The sequence below is a fragment of the Nomascus leucogenys genome, chromosome 7b (genome assembly GCF_006542625.1).
Source record: "Nomascus leucogenys isolate Asia chromosome 7b, Asia_NLE_v1, whole genome shotgun sequence".
Lineage (NCBI taxonomy): Eukaryota > Metazoa > Chordata > Mammalia > Primates > Hylobatidae > Nomascus > Nomascus leucogenys.
Window position 1 is genome coordinate 94865405 of NC_044387.1, and position 21679 is coordinate 94887083.

Here is a 21679-nt window from a genome sequence, read left to right on the forward strand (position 1 = left end):
AATTGTGGGTCATACTGAGATGCCCCCACAAGAACTGTCATCATCAACACGCCCTCCAGAGCCGCTGGTAGCCTACCAAATTTTTGGCTCAATGGAATGCTTACTTGTTGAAATATACCAACTTTGGAAGCTCTGAGTCAAGTTTGGGACAGAGGTTCCTTGCTCTCTCCAGGAACTCCAGGACTAGCTGTACGCGGACTTGCATACAATAATAGCAAGGGCTATTCCACTGACTTTGTCTCTTTTTCTCGTGTTGTCAGCGGCAGGCTGCAATTTTAACTCTGTAAACGTAACTGGTTGACTTTTTTTTTTTTTTTATCTTGAGACAAGATCTCGCTCTGTCTCTCTGGCTAGAATGCAGTGGCATAATCCCAGCTCACTGCAACCTCAATCTCCAGGGCTCAAGCGATCCTCCCACCCTGGACTTCCAAAAAGTGCTGAGATTACAGGCATGAGCCACTGTGCCCAGCTGGCATTTATTTTCTTAAAGAAAAAAAATCTAAATACTTGGGGGAAATGGGAGTTGAGCAAAAGACTCAGACTAACAGCAGAATGAATCATTTTTATATCTTCTTTACCTTCTTTACTGGGAAAGGTGGCTGGCTCAGCAGGGAAGGAGTGTATGAGGAGGCTGTGTAAAATGTGTCTTGTCGCGTTGTTGGTAAGCCGCTAAGCAAATGTCTGTCTTTAACATTAATTTGAAATTAGGTCTTGACAAAATGTTGAGAAATTAAGACAGGAAGATAGATATTTGTACTCTAGGATGATAATAAAAATTGTAATATGAAGAGTAAATTGAGGGGTCATACTGAAAGGGAATAATAGTAGAAGAGAAAAAGAAAATAATGAACCAAACAAAACTTCACCTCCTCTAATGGCATGCACAGAACACAGAAGTTTCTGATGAAGGAACTGGCAAAAAAGACAGAAAAGGAACTGCTGGGGTAACATGGCAACATGTTGGGAGAGCACAAGTTTGCAGCTCTTGTGGGAGAAATAGTTTCAAGAAGAAAGAAGTAGTTAATAATGCAAAATACTCAGGCGAGCACCAGGGAATAAACGATGGAGAAATATTTTGAATTTTTCAGGACAATATTTAGTGTGAGTAAATTTAGAAGGCACAAAAACTGAACAGGTGAAATGAAAGGAGAAAATGATCTATGAGAAGATAGATATTGTCATGGACTGAAGACCAAGGTTACATGGAAAGAGAAATGGACTGGATAGTAGTTGAAAAGATTAGACAGCAAATATGTTTTTCTTTTAAGAAAAGATAAGAAGATTGATTGAAGTCAAAGTGCAATGAGTCAAGGATAGTGACAACTGGAAGAACAGGAAGCAGTTTGGCGGCGGCGGATAGGTGAGGCACAAGGACGTCAGCACTGGATTCAGACAAACTGGGTTCGGATCTTGTGTCTGCTACTGACCAGCTGTGTAACCCTGGGCAATTTGCTTCAACTCTGGGTCTCGGATTCCTTATTATAAAGTCAGCTTTTCTAAAAAAACAAAAGGTGAAAATTAAAATAGGTAAAGCATATTAAACACTATTACAGAGCCTGCCACAAAGTAATAATACATTAATATTAGTCCCAACATATTACTTCTGAAATATATATGAATAATAAATGTGAGATAGAGAGAAACGTGAGGAATAGGGTTTTTTTAGTAGATAGCAAGGACTGAGGTCTAGAGGAAAATTAGTACCCCTTCATCCCTTTCCCTCCTCTCAATTTTCACCGCCACTGTCCAGATTCATATTTTCTCCTATGATAGCAACAGCAGTTAGCTTCTCATTACCTCCAAATTCCCCCCCGCTTTTTTTTTGCATTGTGAGATGCTTTATTACAGTGAGTTAAACTGTTTACCAGTGATCTTTGTAAGGAAGGATTTTTTCCCTTTTTAGTTGACATGTAATAACTGTACATTTTTATGTGATCTATATATACAGAGTGATATATACGTACACAGTGATATGTCAATACATGTATACAATGTATAGTGATAAAATCAGGATATTTGATTATTAGCATATTTATTAACTCAAATGTTTATCATTGCTTGTGTTGTATACATTTAAAATCCTCTCTTCCGGCTTTTAGAACCTATACACTAAATTATTGTTAACCATATTCACCCTACATGTGTTGTAGAAAACACTAGAACTTATCCTCTAATCTAGCTGTTTCTTCGTATCCATTAACCAGCCTCTCCTTATACACATCTCCGCTTACCCTTCCCAGCCTCTGATGACCACAATTCTACTCTCAACTTCTATAAGATTTTTTTTAGCTTTCACATATGACTGAGAACACGCAATATTTATCTTTCTGTACCTGACTTATTTCATTTAATTGCTCCACATTTCTTAAATCCAATTTACCTTCTGCACTTCTCCTAGGAAAATTTCTAAAACTGATCTGATCATGTTTAGATATTCTCATGTTTAAAATCCTTAAAATATCTAAACTCCTGGGCATCACATCTGAGGTGTTCCATGCCCCATGTCTTTCTTGTGGCCCTTCTTTACATGCCAGGAAGCTGTGTGTCAGTCACAGGTTTAGCATCCCTAATCTAAAAATCTGAAATCCAAAATGCTCCAAAATCTGAGCCTTCCTGGACTGTGATGTAAGCAAGATATAAATTTCTAATCTGTTGAGCCTTTGCATGTTTGCTTCCATTTGCTATCACAGCCTAACCTAATATATCTCCCAATAGAAAAAATCCTCCCAAATGTCCCTGATGACTAAATCATGTAGAACACTGAGCAAATTAAATCTTTTTGGTAGATAGCAGTCAGGCCAACCGAATTGGCTAACCTACTAGATCATTTATTGCCATAAAGTCTCCAAATAGACATAAATTACTTACTTACCTAGCAAAATAGATAGTGTCATTATACACTGCCTCCCTGGCCCCCACTCCTGAGCAATAATCTTTTTTAAATAAAAGTTTTTGTTAAAAAGTGCTCCAAAAATCTGAAACATGACAAGTGGAAAATTCCACATGTAAATACTTGATACAAACTTGGTTTCATGTACAAAATTATTAAAATGCCTAAGATTATTTTCAGGCTGTATGTATAATATGTATATGAAGCAAATAAATTTTGTGGTTAGACTTAGGTCTCAGCCCCAAGATATCTCATTATGTACATGCAAATACAAAATCCCCTCAAAATTCTGAAATCTGAAATACTTCTATTCCTAAGCGTTTTGGATAAGGGACACTCACCTGTATAGCCTATAGATAAGAATGTTCTTACAAAATTATATGGATGATGGTTTATCTCAAATTTAACTTTGTTTTAGCTAAGAATTATGTTTTTAATAACACAGATCACTGTGATGACAGAAATATATAGCTGATGTAATGTCCTGAACGTAGAAGCTGAGAAATGCATATAAAAATCAGAGGAGTGGGGAGGTGTTGACTGGGTAAGCAGCCCTGTTTTGGTTTTATAATACACCACATACAATGTTCTATAGATATTTTAAATTCAAAATAGACTTTTAATATAAAATATGAGAACATTCTTCTCCAAAAACCCATTATCAATATATTTCTGTTATATAGAAAGATAATCACAACATATGGGAAATCTCACCATCCTATTAAAATTTTCCATCTTGTCTTGAACACATATCTCATATTTATCTATACTTTTCTTTGGTCAGCATGTATTGTGCATGTACTTTGGGTGGCCCTGTGCTGCATTAGCTGGAAGGGATCCAGAGAAAAAGACACAGCCCTCTTTGAAGACACAGAGACAGTAAGCTCCTTATGATCCTGTGATTGGTGTTTCCATGGTAGAGATCTGATAGCTGCATAGGAAAACAGTTGAAGAAAGTGGGGGGGCAAAGATACTCAGAGGAGCGGGTATCAAATGGCAAAGGCCTGAAGGCATGGAGAGTAGGTATGTTTTAACTGGCACATGGCTTCCTAGCATGTAGAGAGCTGTATTTGATTTAGCTTTTCAAAGTTCTCTTAAAAACAAATGCAGCACAATGATGCAAAGTTAAGAGAGGTGATTATTCCTTCAATGCAATTGCAAGTGTTGAGTGTTGAACATTTACTCAGGAGCAGGCATCTCTTACTGTCTACATGTACAGCCTCTGGAATCAGACCGCTTGGGTTTTAATCCAGCTCTACCATCTACTAGTTCTGTGACTTTTGGATAGTTACTTAATTTATCTGAATTTCAGCTTCCTCATCAGTAAAATGAGGATAATAGCAGCACCTATTTCATAAAGCTGTTGTGAAGACCATACTAAGTTAGATACAAGTCAGGTGCTTAGACCAGTGACTGGCACATAGCAAATGTTATATAAATGCTATTATCACTAAGCACTATACATATATAATTGCATTTATTATTTACAACCAAGCTGTGAGGTAGTTATTATTGTGGTCATTTTACAGATGAGCAAAACACGTTTAAGGAGTTTGGGGAATCTGGTCAGGGTCACTTATCTAGAAAATGAAGGAGGAGGCTTTGACACAAGGTGTGGCTGACTCCTGAGTATTACTTCTTTTTTGAAAATTAAACTCTTAATTTTGAGATAACTGTAGCTGAGCACTACTTTTAGCCCTGTCTGAATGGTGATTTATTTAAGAAATACAAGTTGAAAATAGACTGAAATCAGCACTCTTTGAGCAAATATATATTTTCCCATACCCTAGTGTCTGTCAGCTCAGTTCTGATCTGTTAGGCCAGGCTAGTCTTAAATTGATTTTTCCTTCATCCCATGCACACTGGTAAGCACAGACATTCCAAGAAGCACTCACTCACAGGCCCAGGCTCAGAGGCAGGCCAGTCACTCATCTGATAGACATGTTTACTGAATTTTAAAATAATGACATATAAATCAATACAAAAATAAGCTTTTTCTTTATTGAAAGAAACAAACAAAACAAACAAAAAAAAACCACTGCTGGCCTAAGACAGTTACTGGTAGTACTGGCGTCTGGGGCTTGTCTTGACTTTGCTACCACAAGCTACAATAGAGGAGCTTACTATTTTTAAATACCTACTATGTTTTTGTTCCTTTGTAAGTTATTTCATTTAGTTTTCTTGCTAACCCTGCAAGGTAAGTAGTATTATCCTCATTTTACAGATGAAGAAAATTAGCCTCATGGAAGACAAGGGACTGATACCAGAACTTAGCAACAAACTTGGGTACACATCCAAGTCACATGGCTCCAAAGCCTTTGCTTTGTCTACTTCACTGAATTCTCTTAGATCTATATTCAAATGCTGTCTCATCCCCTTTGCTAATTGTATGATCTTTGGGTGATTATGTAACCTCTCTGATACTGTTTCCTGAGCTGTTAAAAGGGGAACAAAATGACATTCCTTGAAGCACCCAGTACAATGCCTGGCACAAATTTGGTGATCAATGAAATATTCTTATTAAGTTTCTTCCTTAATATTCATATTTATTTCTGGATTAAGAGATACTTAGTTGAAAATGGAGAAGGAACGATGATACAGATAGATTTTCAACTCCAGAATATGGTGAGATATTTCTAACTTTTCTTGGTGTTTCCCAGGGCTGCTATAACAAAATACCATAGACTTGGTGGCTTAAACAACAGAAATTTATTTTCTCACAATTCCTGAGGCTGGAAGTCCAAGATCAAGGTGTTGGCAGGTTTGGTTTCTTCAGGCCTCTCTCCTTGGCTTTCAGAGGGTCACTTCCTCACTGCGTCCTTACACGGCTTTTTCTCTGTGAATGTGTGTCCGTGTGTGTGTCCGAATTTCCTCTTCTTATAAGGACACTAGCCAGACTGGATTACAGCCCACATGGCCTTATTTTAACTTAATCACCTCTTTAAAGGCTCTAACTTCAAATACAGCTACATTCTCAGGTATTAGGCAGTAGGGATTCAATGTAAGGATTTGTGGGGGGACACACAATTCAGCCCACAAAATATAGATTTTCCAATCTGGAAATGGAATTCTGTTTATTGACTAAACTATATTGGGGAAACCAACAGATGGATGCATTAAGGATTGAGCCAGTCTTGTGACTTGTACTTAACAAAACACACATTCCTGCAAATGGCAAGAACAGAAAGGCTGTTCAGTTCAGTAACGGGAGAAGAATCTAATGGTCAAAGTTATTCAGTTGCCAAATGGTCAAGTGGTGGTGACCTGTGACACAGAGAAAGAGGAAAAGAAATTCATCACTTACAGGTGGACCTGGAGACTGAGGAAGAAGAATTTTTGAAGAATTTCTACACATGTGTTCCAATATTGGGTGGTATCCGTCATAAACAACTACTCTAAAGTAACTTCTACTTAATATGTTGTGCTCATATAATTTGTACAATTTATTCAACAAATGTGTTTTGGCCACCACAGATATGTCCTGTACTAGGGCATGAGTACATGCAGTAAATAAAACAAATGATCTTACCTCCGTGGAGCTTGTAGCCTCTTTGGGGATGCAGACAATAATTTGGTCACAGGCAGGTATATGGGAACCCATGTCAGAGGGGCTTAACATGGTGAGGTGGAAGAGGCAAGTCTCCTGTAGGAAGTGCTATTTCTCCTGAAGTCTGAAAAATGTTTACGGGTAGAACAGAAGTTAGGAAAAGGGAAGAAGGGGTAGTGCAAACAGAAGGAGCTGAAGATTCTAGCATCCAGGAGAAAGGGAGAATACTGTGTATCTGAACAATTAAAAGAAAGGCTAGAACGTGGGATGCTGATGAGGGATGAGGGAATGGCAGAAGATGAGGCTGGAGAAGAAGAAAGGAGGCACATCACTAAGAACATTTTAAGCCATAAAATGGACTTCATATTTCACTCTCAGACAATGGGAAGTCACTGAATGGCTTTAAAACCTAGAGAGACCTCTAAGCTTTGGATGTCTGAAAGATTATCTTGGTTTAACTTGGAGAATGAATTGCAGTCAGGGGCAATGGAACCACAGCAACTGTATTTTGCCTGTTTGATTGTTATAGGATCTAGGATGTTGGGAAGAAACAAAAAAATTCAGGCATCCCTCCTGAGAACAGAAAGGGAGTAGAATGCTCCATCATGATGCTAACCACAAGAATTGACTTGACAGGACAGAATCAAGGGAAAGAATGTCAGTGAAACTTCTGGTGACAATCACCCACTTATGTCTGCATTTTCCATTTTTGCATTTGTCATATTTTTCATAATAATGAAAACAAATATGTTGTGTATAATACTGGATGTCAGCTTATACATTTGGTTTTTAAATTTGGGGAAGGAAACTTCTTTCCACTTGATTGAGCAGTTTCATCTTTGCAATGTATTTATTCTTTCTGAACTTTTGGGTAGTGTCCTTGTATTAGTCTGTTTTCATGCTGTTGATAAAGACATACCCAAGACTGGGTAATTTATACAGAAAAAGAGATTTAATGGGCTCACAGTTCCACGTGGCTGGGGAAGCCTCACAATCATGGCAGAAGGCAAAAGGCCTGTCTTATGTGGCGGAAGGCAAAAGGCCTGTCTTATGTGGTGGCAGAAAAGAGAGAACGAGAGCCAAGTGAAAAGGGAAATCCCCTATAAAATCATCAGATTTTGTGAGACTTATTCACTACCACGAGAACAGTATGGGGGAAACTGCCCCCATGATTCAATTATCTCCCACCGGGTCCCTCCCACAACACGTGGGAATTATGGGAACTGCAATTCAAGATTATATTTGGGTGGGGACACAGCCAAATCGTATCAGTCCTAGGAAATTCTTTAGGACTGGCTCTTTTTACTTTTTGGCAATTTAACCCTCCTGGTCATGAACGAGTTGTCAGATTAGCTTTTCCTAATTTCATATTATGATGGGGAGAAGGAAATGCAAGTTTTCTGCACTTAAAAGATTCCACATACTGTTTGGACCCTCCCATGCATAGTGGAGAGAATAACTTTATTCATTCTGTGATTATTCAATAGGTGGTCTTATCAGACAGGAGGCCCTCTAGGGGGTCCTAGCAAAACTGACCTAAACCTCAGAGCACTCAAGTGAACAACCGAAGTCCTCTGTGGAGAAATGATGGAGAGTCTTGAATGGGAATATGTTGCTAATGGGTCATTAGCAATTTGAGTGTCTTTTCAGCTGGTGTCAAAACAGGTCCTATTCCTCAGTATCTGGTATCGAGAGAAGACAACTTTCAGAAGCCCATTGCCTAGACTTGGAGGAGGCTCTTAATATGTTTTTTTCCACATTTCATAAATTCTTAGGATTTTTTAAATTTAATATCCTTTATGAACTAAGGTCAACAAAACTTTAATAAGTGAATATATTTTTGGTTCTGAGAGTTAGAACACTCCTCCCTTTTAAAACAAAAAAGTTTTTAGAATTTTGTTTTTAAATATATCTGGACATATCAAGAAAACTGAAGTTATGAGCCTTTTCAATTGAATCCTGACACTGAAATTGTCTTTTTAAACTTAGTTTTGTGTAACTATCCTGGCTCACTGGCATTCTGCTCTGGAATTAAATTTCCCTAATTTCTGACAACTTTTTGAATCTGCAACAGTGGGAGCATATAATATGCTGTATGAGTCACTGCACAAGTTATTGTTAGAAAAATTCCTACTGATAAGCCCTATGAGTTTTATCTGTAACCGTGCAAGTAACCTAAGTATCTTGTGGAATTAGAGGCAATAGTCTGTTTTACAAAGAGTAGGAGAGAGAGAGAGAAAGAGGTAGAGACCAAGACCAAGACCAGGAGAGGAAGGAGGAGAGAGAGAGAGAGAAAGGGAGGCAGAGGGAAGAAAGGAGAGAAGAAAGAAAGAAAACATTAGCGTAATTTCCAAGAATAGGCATCTCAGTGTCTTGCCTAGAAATCAAGGTCTTCCTTTGCTCAGAAGCACGGAAACTGTCCAGGAGGGGAAGCTCTAAGTAACGATAACAATAGAAAGTGATTGGCTTGACAATGAGATAAGACCAGGTATGTTCCCGGTGACCCACTGTGAAGGAAAATTCAGTTTTTGCACAGTTTCACTGTGTGGAGAGAATATAGCACTATTACAAAACTTCTTTTAAAGAAAAGACACTTTGGGAATTGACCTCATCTGTTTTTTTGTAGGCAGTTCAGATAGGAATAAAGGAAAGAAGAAAACATCTCCTTCCTTATTCCCCATCTGTTTATCTCACTATTTCTCATCCTCCTTACAGACGCTCAGCTGGAAGTTCACAGATACAGTTTCTTCTAGATTGCTCCTCAATATTGTGGGTAATTTTAGGCAAAATATGCAAATTTCTTGTTTGGCATAAGGTTTTTCTTTCTCCTGCTAAAACAAAAATGTTTCCGCTACAAACTATTTAAATACTTTGTAGGGATTTTGTCAGGATTAATGAGGCAACAGACAGTCACAGGTGATTATACTTATTTCAAGAATGCATTATTATAGTATATGTATTTGGCATTACATTGATTTTTTTTCAGGTCATTAGCTTATTAATTTCTACTAGACAGCAGAGCGGCTGTGTCTTGTTATTTTTGGAGTTAAAATGGTCTAATATTCTCAGAGAGCTAGTGAACTGGAACTGGAGAATAATTTATTCTTTGCTACCATAGATGTTAATTATTTACCACAAGACAGAGCTGGGCAAGAAGAAATCTCAGAACTTTAGTTTGGATACAGACTTGGCTTTTTATGGTCTGTTTCAATCCCTTTATTTTATAGAAAAGTAGATTAAAACAGTTATGATTAAGTGTCTTCTCTTATGTCACACAGTTGTTATTGATTGGTTTATACTTAGGAGCTAGAGCAAGTGTTCCCAGGGAGTACATTTTGTACTGAATATAGCTGTCTTTGTGAAGAGAAAAATAACAAGATTTATAGGTACTGAAAGTTACCCAGAAATCTCAATTAGTCTAGGAAGAGGTATGTATTATGATGCTCAGGGTTACTGTGGCTTGATATAATTAAACAGATGTATATTCATCTCCTAGAGTCTTCAAAATAATGATAATGGTGATGATGACGATGATGATAGTTAGCATTTTTTAAAGGCTTACTTTGCAACAGGCATTATACCTAGAGGTTTATACACATTATCTCATTTATTTCCTAAAATGATGCCATGAGGTTGGATCTATTATTTCTTCCAATCTACAGAAGAAGAAACTGAAGCTTACAGATATTTGGTAAATTGTTCCAACTTCACTCTGTAAGTAAATGTCAGATCTGACCAATATGATGCCACCCTATGCCTTGTCACAGTATTATTCTGCTATACATTTGAGAATCTGCCACATTTTCTTAGGCTCATTATCCACTACTACCATTTTCTGATTTGTGGTGGAATGAATAATATTTCTAGAAGAAATATTTGCAATATTTAAGCACATTTTACAATTTTTATACTAGGAATAAGATCTTGGACATAATGTAACTATATGTCCAGGTAGTGCTAAGTAACAAGACTTTCTGCACTGAGTTTTAGAATGAAGAACGGGAAGGAAAGCTCTTCCTAAATAAAGCAGGAAACATGGATACCAGCTTACCACTTGTAACCAGAGGTGTTTCTTAATCTTTTTCAGATCAGTTGTACAAAACTTAAGATAGCAATAATGGTTTTTATAGAATGTTCTCATGACGGTTAAATATTAAGATGTATGTGAAGTACATAGCACAGTACTAGAAAGATCATCAAATCTTAGCTGATCTCAGTGAGTTTCTGCAAAAATAGGACTCATTTTGAGAGACTGGACTTTAGCAAAATGTTTAGAGGAAAGGGGAAATAACTAGATAAAATTTAAACCCAGATACTTTAGAAGGATTTTCTTGTAATTCTTAAATGACAGCAAAAGAAAAACGATTACAAAATATGAGTGTCAGTGATGAATAAAATGAAATTTAGATCGAACCATAAGTAGGTAAACATGATCTCAACATTACTGAGTTAGTGAGATGGCAGTCAGAACTGGAATATGGCAGGGTAAGCCTATTCGTTGTATTAAAGAAACAGATCTGAATGTGGTCACAATGAAATAGAAAGCATATGCACAAACAAAAGCCAAAAATCTAAAGGAGAAAGTGGGCCAACACAAAAGGATGAAGACAAATGTGAAATTATTATTTATCTGTAGTACTAGCTAAAAGTCTAGTTTGGATAAATCAGTACACTCAATTCAATTCAATTTAAATGTAATGATCCCACTTATAGTCAAGGTCTGGTGCTTGGTGGCAGGAATCAAAAGAAACATAAGAAGAAATAAGTCCTGACTTTAAACAATTTATTATCTGGTGACTGTGAGTAGAGCAAGTGAGTGACATGTGACACAGAGTGAAAGCTTTATCTGATAAGGGTGGTATATTTTGTCTATTTTCTACTGAAAGAACAAAACGTGAAAAATATCTGATTTAGGTTGTCCATTTTGAGTGTCTGAAGATAGATGAGGCAAAAAAGTATGACTCTGTTGAATTTTAATCCAAAAGGAAGAACTGATTTGTAAAAATAATTTTGACAACTTGGTATGCCTGTTGACCAAAGAGAGAAATGCTGGGATTAGTATTAGCCTTTCCAACCTGAGATTATGGAAAGTTCAGAGAAAGTATGAGAGCTATATCATGACTACAGATCAATATAAATATCTATTAAAATATTTGTGAGACTTACAATAAAGTTCTGCTTCCCAAATAAAATGTTCAATATTATAAATAGGAATTTGAAAGGTGTCCTAAAGAAGCAAACAGGGAAAACAGGAATAATTCCTGGTCAGGTGGTAGATGAAATATGCTTAAATTTACTTATTCATTTGACTAAGGCTACTATGCAGTCTACCCGCACTAGTAAGGCACCTCCTATTGTTGACAGCTGGCATCTCTTCTGATTATTTATTGCCTGTGCTGTACCAGTTAATGTTTGGAATATCAGCGCTGTATTCAACAGATATCTATTTGATATCTGGTATGTGATTGGGTCAGTAATAGGTCCTAAGGGAACAGTACTATTTTTATCTTCATGGTGCTCACTTTCTAGTTGAAGAAGGTAGAAAAAATAATTATTGCAGGTAGTGATAAGTGAAACAAAGCTAATAACACAGGATTGGGGTAGAGTGACATGAATTGGTGAGAAGGAAGGATTCCATGAGATCAGTTGTGAAAGGAGGCTGCTAAGGAAGCAACACTGGAGTTGAGAAGGGAATAAGAAAAAACCAGCTACCTGGAGATTGGTAGAAGGATGAAAAGAAATGCATAAGATTTGAAGAAGAGTTTATGAAGGTGAAGGTTTCCAATGAACTGAGATTTCTACATCATGGGGAGGGTAATAAAAATGCTCTTTAAAATATGTTAAACGAGATATCTATATGTCTACATGAAAGTAGAGAGGAGACAGAATAGCTGTTGCAACAGATGACAGTGAATAATCGAGTATCTACAGCTTCTACAATGATCATCAACCAGGTTCTTTCTGCCCAATTGCAGCAAGTCAATCACTGAGATAATGAATGGGTTTTGCAAAAGAGAAGACTATTCATGAGGCAGCCAGTGAGGAGGTGGAAGAACAGGTCTCAACTCCACCTCCACGAAGATAAGGCTTAGGGATATTTATGGGTTATAGAAGTGGGGTCGTCTAAGATGTGGGAAAAGGTGATTGCCAGTGGGGGAAAAATGAAGCAATCAGTGATCTATGCAAACATAGTTGGGATTTATGGCATTTCACAGGACACATTTGCAGAAAATGATGGTATTATGATCTGAGGGTGGAATTTTTGGTCCTCTGATGTCAAAATGCTCTCCGGCATTTACACAGGCCCAGCTGAAGAGTCAACTAGTTTGAACTGGTCAGGAGCCGTCCCACATTCCTGAAAAATAACTGAAGTGACCATTACCATGGTGATTTATAAATGTTCAATGTATTATGCAGCTAATGAGGGTAAAGTTTCAGTGTCCAGTGGTGCAGCCTTCACCTACTGTGGCCTTCAGCTTCATGAAAAAAAAAAACGAAAAGAAAAAGAAAAAAGCAGGTAACTAAAAGCAAGCAGGGCATGCTAAATTTGAGAGACCTAATCAGATGAACCCTCTGTTTCACAGAGCTATTTTGTTTATAATCTTCTTTATCCAGGAGAACGTTATTTGAACTAGAAAAAACAAAGCAAGAATGGTCTGAAATCACAAGGGGTTCAGAAGAATGAAACGGATGATCTGGATACTTTTAGAATGAGTAATAATTATTAATCCCAACAAATGACATTCTTCAGTGTCTAAGCATTTTCTTTTGTGATTAAAGAGCTGCCGTGAACAAACCTGGAGGAGAATGTGATGGGTACCAGAGACCAGAAATTTACAAATGGCTATGCTTTCAAAAGACAGGTCAAGATGGTAAGGGGAGTGGGACTAGGGAAGATGTTATCATATAGAAATTCCAGAAATTGTACCGAGGTGACGTTGATATCCATCTGCAGCATAATTCCATGCTTAAATATTGAACCAATTATTTTTGAGCTCTTAGTAAGGCAAGGTGGTGGAGCCAGCATAGGTTCAATAAGAATTTCTCATGCTAATCTAACCTCTTTTTTGATAAAATTTCCAGACTTTAAAGTCAAGTAGACAAAACAATTCTAGATTTGAGTAGGGCATATGGAGAAAATATGTGGCTTAATAACTTGCTTTTTAAAGTTATTTGAAAGGGAGTCTTAAAAAAGAAGTTGATCTTACAGAAGTAGAGAGTAGAGCAGTGGTTACCGACACTGGCGAGAAAATGAGAGATTGGGGAGGACGGGGAGAGGTTGGTCAACAGGTACAAAGTTACAAGAAGATAGAAAAAAGTTCGGGTGTCCTTTTGCATAATAGGGTGAATATAGTTAACAGTAAGGTATTGTATATTATAAAATACCTTCAAGAGAGGTTTTGGAATGTTCTCACTACAAAGAAATGAAAAATGCACAAGGTGATGAATATGCTAGCTACCTTAATTTGGTTATTACACAACATATACATGTATCAAAACATCAAATTGTATCCCATAAATATGTACAATACAATGTGTCGATTAAAAAATAGAAAGCAATATAATTATGTGGTCTACAAAGAGAACATAATTGACTAAATGTTGATTGGGATTCACAGAATATTGCCAAAATATTCAAGACTTTGCTAACCATATGAAACAAAATGTTCACATTTAAATATATAAATAAGTTGATCTTAGTTGTATTTAAGTAATAATTATTATGATCCATAATAAATCATACATATTTTGCTAATTTTATTATTTCTGTCCATGACAAGTGAAGTTAAGATATTATAAAATTTGGCACATAAATTAAAATGTATTTGTTATCCTATTAACAGTATATTTTAAATGACAAAACAGTGTCCCATAAGTATTCCAATATGCCAACATCTCATAAATTAATTTATCAATATCCGTTTTTTGGACATTTAGATTATTTGCATTTATTACACTTTTTTGAAGTATTCTAGTTATGTCCTTAGGTTGAATTTCTTAAAGTAAAATTTCTGAGTTATGAGGATATGCCAAATTACCTTCCAAAAATTTGATATTCGCTGGGTGCAGCAGCTCATGCTTGTAATCTCAGTGCTTTGGGAGGCTGAGGTGAGAGGATGGCCCTGAGGCTTGGAGTTAGAGACCAGGCATGGGCAGCATAGTGAGACTCTGCCTCTACAAAAAGGAATTTTAAAATTAACTGGGCATGTTGCTGTGCACCTCTAGTTCCAGCTACCTGGGAAGCTGAGAGAGGATATCTGCTTGAGCCCAGGAGTTTGTGGCAGCAGTGAGCTGTGATCACACCACTGCACTCCAGCCAGGGCAACAGAGTGAGACCCTGACTCCAAAAGCAAAAACAGAAAACCAAAAACGAGATTCCAATGTATACTCCCACCAATTAATTTGAAGGTGACCATATCCCTTCTAACTATCAAATACTATCACTCATTTACATCTTTGCCAAATGTGGGTAAGAAAAAAATTAAATAGTTTTTTTATGTAAATGCATATCTTTATTGTTAGTGAGGTTGAATATTTTTCATATGCTTATTGATCACTTATAGTATTTTTATTTGGTTATCAATTCATTTGCTTATCCATTTTTAATATTTTAAAATATTTTTATTTTGTATGAGAATTATTAGAGTTATGAAGGAACACTTACATTACAGAAGTGCATCCTGAAAAAATTATGCATTAAATGACATGATGTCCGGAATTGTAAGTAAAATCACCTAGTAATGTGGTGGAGCCTGATGAAACAAGAATGGCTATGAAATGATATAATGATGGAAGACTGGGGAAGGGCTTCTAGAGTTTCATGATACATCCCTCTCCATTTGTGTCTACATATAAAATATCCATTACAAAAGGTAGACTAGGTCCTTGTAAAAATAATTTTATATGTTGCAAGCGCAGGAAGAAACTTTCAGTTTCAAGAGTTTAAGCATATCAAATTGTATACTTCAACTATGCCATTTTATTTGTAATAACCCAAAACCAGAAACAGCCCAAATATCCATTAACAGATAAATGGGTAAACAAATAGTGATAACATCCATAGAACAGAATGTGACTCCGCAAGAATGAACTATTCACATAAGTAACATTAATGAATATTAAAATAATTATGCAGCATGAAGAAAACAAGAATAATAAAACACACTTTATAATTAAAATCATATAAAATTCCAGAAAATATTAACTAATTTATTTTGAAAAAAAGGTAAATCAAGGGTTGCCTAGAGGGCAAGTGAGAGCAGGGAAAGATTATTAGAAAGCTATACAGGAGTAATGGATATTTGGATATGTTCATTAGTATAATTGTGACAGTTTCATGAGTTTATATGTATGTGGAAAGTACCTCACTTGTACACTGGTTTTTGTTTTTTGTTTTTTTTCTTTTTAAAGAGACAGTGTCTCGCTCTGTTGCACAGGCTGTAGTGCAAGGCTGTGATCATAGCTCACTATAGTGTTGAACTCCTGGGCTCAAGGGATTGTCCCCCCACGTCTCTCAAGCAGCTAGGACTAAGGGCATGCTCCACCAAGTGGAGCTAATATTTTTAAATTTTTTTATAGAGATGAAGGTCTTGGTATATCATCCAGGCTGATAATCAGTTCAACTGTACACCTTAAATATGTGTAGTTTATAGCATGCCAATTATGTTTCAACAGAACGTTGAAAATGACTTAAATAAAAGCCTGGATCTACTTTTTTAAGGAAAACATAAGGTTTCACAACCCTATATTGACTCCGCCATGCCTTGGGAAAGGCAGCCCGCATCAGTGGCAAGAAATATTGGTAAGCAATAAACATCATCTCTATATGAGTCAACAGAAATGTTAGAGGTGTGACAAAAGCGACATCCCTGGACTATGAGATCTCTCATTTCTCTATTTTCATTTTCTTGACTGCAGCAATGGCCTTGAGGTCATTACATGAGTAAACAAAACCTTATTTACCCTGACAGTGATGTCAGTTCCAGGAAAAACACCAGCATGGAGTGCACCCACTCATGCTTATAGCCACAGCCATTGAAACACCTATGGAGACACTGCAGAAGAGGTACCATTCTCGACCTTGATGCAGTCTCCTCCAGACCTCATTAATCACACTCAGTGTTTCTGCGCCAATTATGGTTTCAGCTTGGACTCTTACAAATGACACCAGAAACTTGAGTTCTGGACATCCAGGCACATGGTTCCTCTGCAGTGTCTGGAGTCTTCTCAGGGGTGCTAGGAGTTGTGTGACATCCTTCTCCCCAGAGTCCTACAGGATGTCACAACAACTTCCCCCTCCTCAGGGTGAACTCTGAGCCTACAAAGAAATCCTGGCATTCAGGCCACAAATTAGGATCACAAAGTGAAATACTCTTTCCTAGGTGGGCTTTGGCAGCAAAGCAAATTAGATCAAAATTGGAAGAAGGGAAAATTATTTGCAAATTGCCAGTAATACCCAGACTAGAGCAATCTTCTTAGACAAGATTGGGTCAGGATCGTGCCTTAACTAGTCAGAGAGGAAGGAATGACATTCCCCTAAGGGCACAGACTGTTCGTGATTTTCTCCAGGGAATGAGAGAGAGAACAGAAACATCTGCTTTCCTTTATTACACTGAGGTGACTAATACACACTATGGGGAACCTGTCAGGTGGTAGAGGTGAAATGGCTTATGCCACAGAAACTGACGGTGACCTAAATCTGGCAAGGGTCCTGGCCTGCACAGGTTAGAAAGTACAATGCAGCTCCTTAAAGGTTCCCACTTACCTGGAATTTGTGGGGAACCTCTCCACTGTGGATGTTCAGATGTATGGGGTTCGATGCCTCCTTTACATTCACAGAGGCTTTCCTCCTGAGTTGTTATACTGAATATGGAAGCCTTTTTCCAGCATGAATTCTCCAGTGTTGAATGAGTCCAGGGCTTTCTGTTGAAGGGATTTCCCATATTTACCGCATTCATAGGGCTTTGCTCCAGTGTGAACGCTCTGTCATTAACTAAGGATGGAGCTCTGGCTAACGGACATCCTATATTCACCATACACATGAGGCCTAGCTCTAGTGTGAATTCTCTAGTGTTCAGTGAAGCCAGAGCTTTGGCTAAAGAAATTCTCCGCATTCACCACACTCCTAAGTCTTTCTCCAGCGTGAATTATCCAGTGACAAATGAGATTCGAGTTTTGGCTAAATAATTTCCCACATTTGCCACACTCCTAAGGCCTTTTCTTCATTGTGAATTCCCTGATGTTGAACAAGTTTGTATTTGTACCTGAAAGCTTTCCTGGTTCACTGCACTTGTAATGACTTTTTCTGCTGTGAAAGGCCTCCCCACGTTTGGTGCTGCTGTGTGGCTTCAATCCAGTTGTGAGTGGCCTGTGTTGGAGAAGGTACGGTTGCCAAGAAAATCCTTCCCAACTTTCCCACAGGCGAAAGGCCTTCCTGACACTTAAAATCTGCAGCCTTTCACAGAGAAAGCATTGTCCACGTCTCCATTCCATTGTGTTCCTTCTGGTGCTGGTGCACGTTTGCACTAAACCAAAATTGTTTCCCGCATGCCTCACAAGTGTACCATTTCTGCCCAGATAGCGTTCCTTGTTGCTCAGCCAGATACAAAATGTCCCTTATGACCAGAACACACATCTCACAGGGATGAGCCTTCTGGATGAATGGACCTGGCTGTGACACTTTCTACTGAAACACTTCACTGAGGGTGTCTGCTCTCCCTTTGCTCCACACCAACAACCTGGCGAGGTTATATATGCAAAGTTCTCCACATCACGTGGCACAGCTCTCTCTGAGGCTCGTCAAGGAAACTCCATTCCTCTCAGAAGTCATTAAAGGTCGGCTGTGTTCATAAAGATCATACTGAGATGGCTTCTCCTTCTGTAGGTGGAGCGAGCAGGGACTTGCAGGTGACCAAGAAGGGGGATCCCCGAACCGGAATCGTCTCCCCTGGCATTCCGGAAGTAGAAGCAGAGTCATCGCTGGGTGGCGCCAGCCCTCAGACTTGCCTCTTTGCAGTAGGAAGAAAGCCTCCCCACACACCTTCCCACACTCATCACCTTAAGCTAGACTCGGTGTCCAGTGAATATGACCATCTCTTGCCCATTTTCTAATGAGTGTTCTCATTAATGATTTATAAGAATGTGGTGGGTTAATCTACGGGCTTTGAAGCTAGTGAATCAACTTGGTTTCAGAATCTGGCACTGCTAATTACCATGTGAATTTAAGCAAGTTATTTCACCTTTCAGAGTGTCAGTTCCCTCATGTATACAAGGAAGATAAAAAATAATATATACAAAAGTATTGGAGTAATTCATACATGGAGGACTACATGTAAAGCCTTTAGCATGATGTCTGACATATTAAGCATCCAATAAATATTAGTTGCTTGCAGAATTATTAGTAAAAGAGACTGTTTCTGAAAGCCATTCCAATTCTTAAATTTTATAATACCACATTTGAGGTCACCTGAAGTATGTGTATAAAATATGTACATTTTTGCGATTTATTTTTTCAATTCCCATATTAGAGGTGTAGAGAAATCCTAGCAAGGACTCCAAGTTTGTAGATCTGTCAAAGATATGAAAATGAAAGGACAGCTTATTTCAATAAAGCCACTTTACATAACTTGTGTGCTTGTTTTCAACAACAATAAAAATTGGAAAGATGATTAAGGAACTGAAAAACTAGAGGGTAAATTCTGCAGTTTCCTTAATTTAAAGACTAATTGTTTTTAATTCTGATTCACCTAAGAAGAAGGCATTTAACATGTAGGGCTTTCTGTATTTACATGTATTATATATTAAATTCTCACTATTGTTTGCAGTCATTATTATTATTATTACTATGCCCATATAATATGTTAATGTGGAAACTGAGGCTCACAAAGCTTAATTAAATTGCCCAAGTTCCTAAAATTAATAAATGTATTTTGGGTTTGAACCTGTCTTCTGACCGCAAAATTCATGATATTTCACCACACTATTTTCATTCAGCCTAACCTAGTCAGCCATGACCACATGGTGGTGTTTAAAGAAACAAAAAAATCTGAAGAAATAAAACAAACTTTAAAAGATTTAAATCGTCTTTCACTTTGAAAGAAATCTAGCCTACCTGTACCTTAAAAGATAAAAAAGTACAATGGTAAAATGGAAATCTTTTAGAGAAAAAAATTACATAAGCTGATTGTCAGTTAAGATTCCCGAGTTGGCCTCTGGTTTATTAGGAGTGTTGAATAAGCGCTTTTGGACAACATTTAGATGTGATCATAGTCTTAAATTCTCTTTATTCCCATTTAAAAAAAGAATGTTCTTGGGAGTATCACAGTACAAATTACATATTGACCACAATTTTGTCCCTTTTGAAAATCAAGTTTATTTTTAAGTTTGAAAATTCATACCCATGATAATAAAATAAAGAGACTATTGCAAGAGATACGAAGACGTAGTTCCTGAAATAGGTTATCAGTTAACTAGCACAGGGATTTTATGCTGGGAAGTTACTAAGCAAGGAAATGGCATGATATGCCTTAGTGTGATTTTGAAATAATCACTCTTGCTGCTGTGGAAGAATGGGTGTAAATGGCAAGAGTGGACAAAGGAATACCAGTTAAAAAGTTATTGTAGGCCGGGCACAGTGGCTCACACCTGTAATCCTAGCACTTTGGGAGGCCGAGGCAGGTGGATCACGAGGTCAGGAGATCAAGACCATCCTGGCTAACACAGTGAAACCCTGTCTCTACTAAAAATACAAAAAATTAGCCGAGCGTGGTGGCGGGCGCCTGTAGTCCCAGCTACTCAGAAGGCTGAGGCAGGAGAATGGCGTGAACCCAGGAGGCGGAGCTTGCAGTGAGCCGAGATCTCACCACTGTTATTGTAGTTGCCTAGCAGGAACATACACTGCATTGTAGTAAAAATGACGATGGAAGGAAGTAGATAGACATGAGGAATATTTATGATTAGATAAAGGACTAAAAAATATTTTTTAAATGAGTATGGTGTCTTGGTGTTGGTGAGGATTACTATGGGGTAGAAAGAAATATTGAAAATAAATCCCAGATTATTAAAATGGGGAAAATACAAATACCTGTACTCTGTTTTCCCCATGGATATGTAGTAGTCCTTGGACATCTGAACGCTTATCAAGAGATCTTCATGTATTTCTGATCCAGTTAATAAAATTGACTGGAAAGCACTGATCTACTGCCTAGCATGGCAATGGTGCCCAGTGCCTGGCCCTCTGTAAATGTTTCCTCAGACATTACTGAGGAAAGAATCTCTGAGCTTAGAGATAGTTCAATAAAAAAATTTCCAAAACTGAAAAGCAGAGAAAAAAAAAGACTAGACAACAAAAAAGAGTACCCAAGAACTGTGAGACAACAAAAGGTTTAACTACACATAATGAGAATACCAGAAGGAAAAGAGAGAAAGGAAGAGAAGAAATATTTGAAGCAAAAACAATAATGACTAAGAGTGTTTTCTAGACTAATGTCAGATACCAGACTACAAATCTAGGCAGCTCAGATAGTTGCAAAAAACAAACAAAAAGAGAGAAAAAGAAAAACAAAAGCAAAACAAAACAAAACAAAACAAAAATCCCAAAACACAACAAAAACTACACATAGGCATATTATAGTCAAATTTCAGAACATCAAAAATAAAGAAAAATTTGGAAAGGAGCCAGAGGAAAAAACATCTTACCTATAGAGGAGCAAAGAATTACATGCTGCTTTTTCTCAGAAACCGTGCAAGTAAGAAGAGAGTGAAGTATTTAAAATGTCAAGGAAAAAAGCCGACCAAATTAGAATTCTGTACCCTACAAAACTATCCTTTAAAAGTGAAGCAGAAATAAAGACTTTCTCAGACAATCAAAAATTCATGGAATTTGTTGCTAGTAGACCTGCTTTGCAAGACATGTTAAAGAAGCTCCGTAGAGAAAAGTACAATTATATAGGTCAGAAACTTGAATCTACATAAAGACAGGAAGAAAATGAAAGAAGAAATAAATGAAGATAGAATAAAAACTTCTATTTTTAATTCCTAATTCATCTAACAGATAACAGTTTGTTCAAAATAATAATAGCAACAACGTATTTGTGTGTATATATACATATATTTGTTTACATATGCTTATGTATAAGTGTAATGAATGCCAGCAATGATATGGATAAGAGAGAGGAATTAGAATTTTTTTTATTATAAGGTACTTACACTACCCATGAAGTGGCATAGTGTTATTTGAAAGT

The 21679-nt window shown here is 37.3% G+C and overlaps 1 long non-coding RNA gene across 1 annotated transcript; it reads right to left on the reverse strand.

Moving 5' to 3' along the window:
• Positions 1 to 557: 557 nt before the first annotated feature.
• Positions 558 to 18350, reverse strand: LOC100592604. Its single transcript, XR_001116098.2, has 3 exons — positions 17203 to 18350; positions 14477 to 14612; positions 558 to 1496 (listed from the first exon to the last, which is right to left on the reverse strand). It is a non-coding gene; the product is annotated as an uncharacterized LOC100592604 (long non-coding RNA).
• Between the last annotated feature and the right edge of the window lie 3329 nt (positions 18351 to 21679).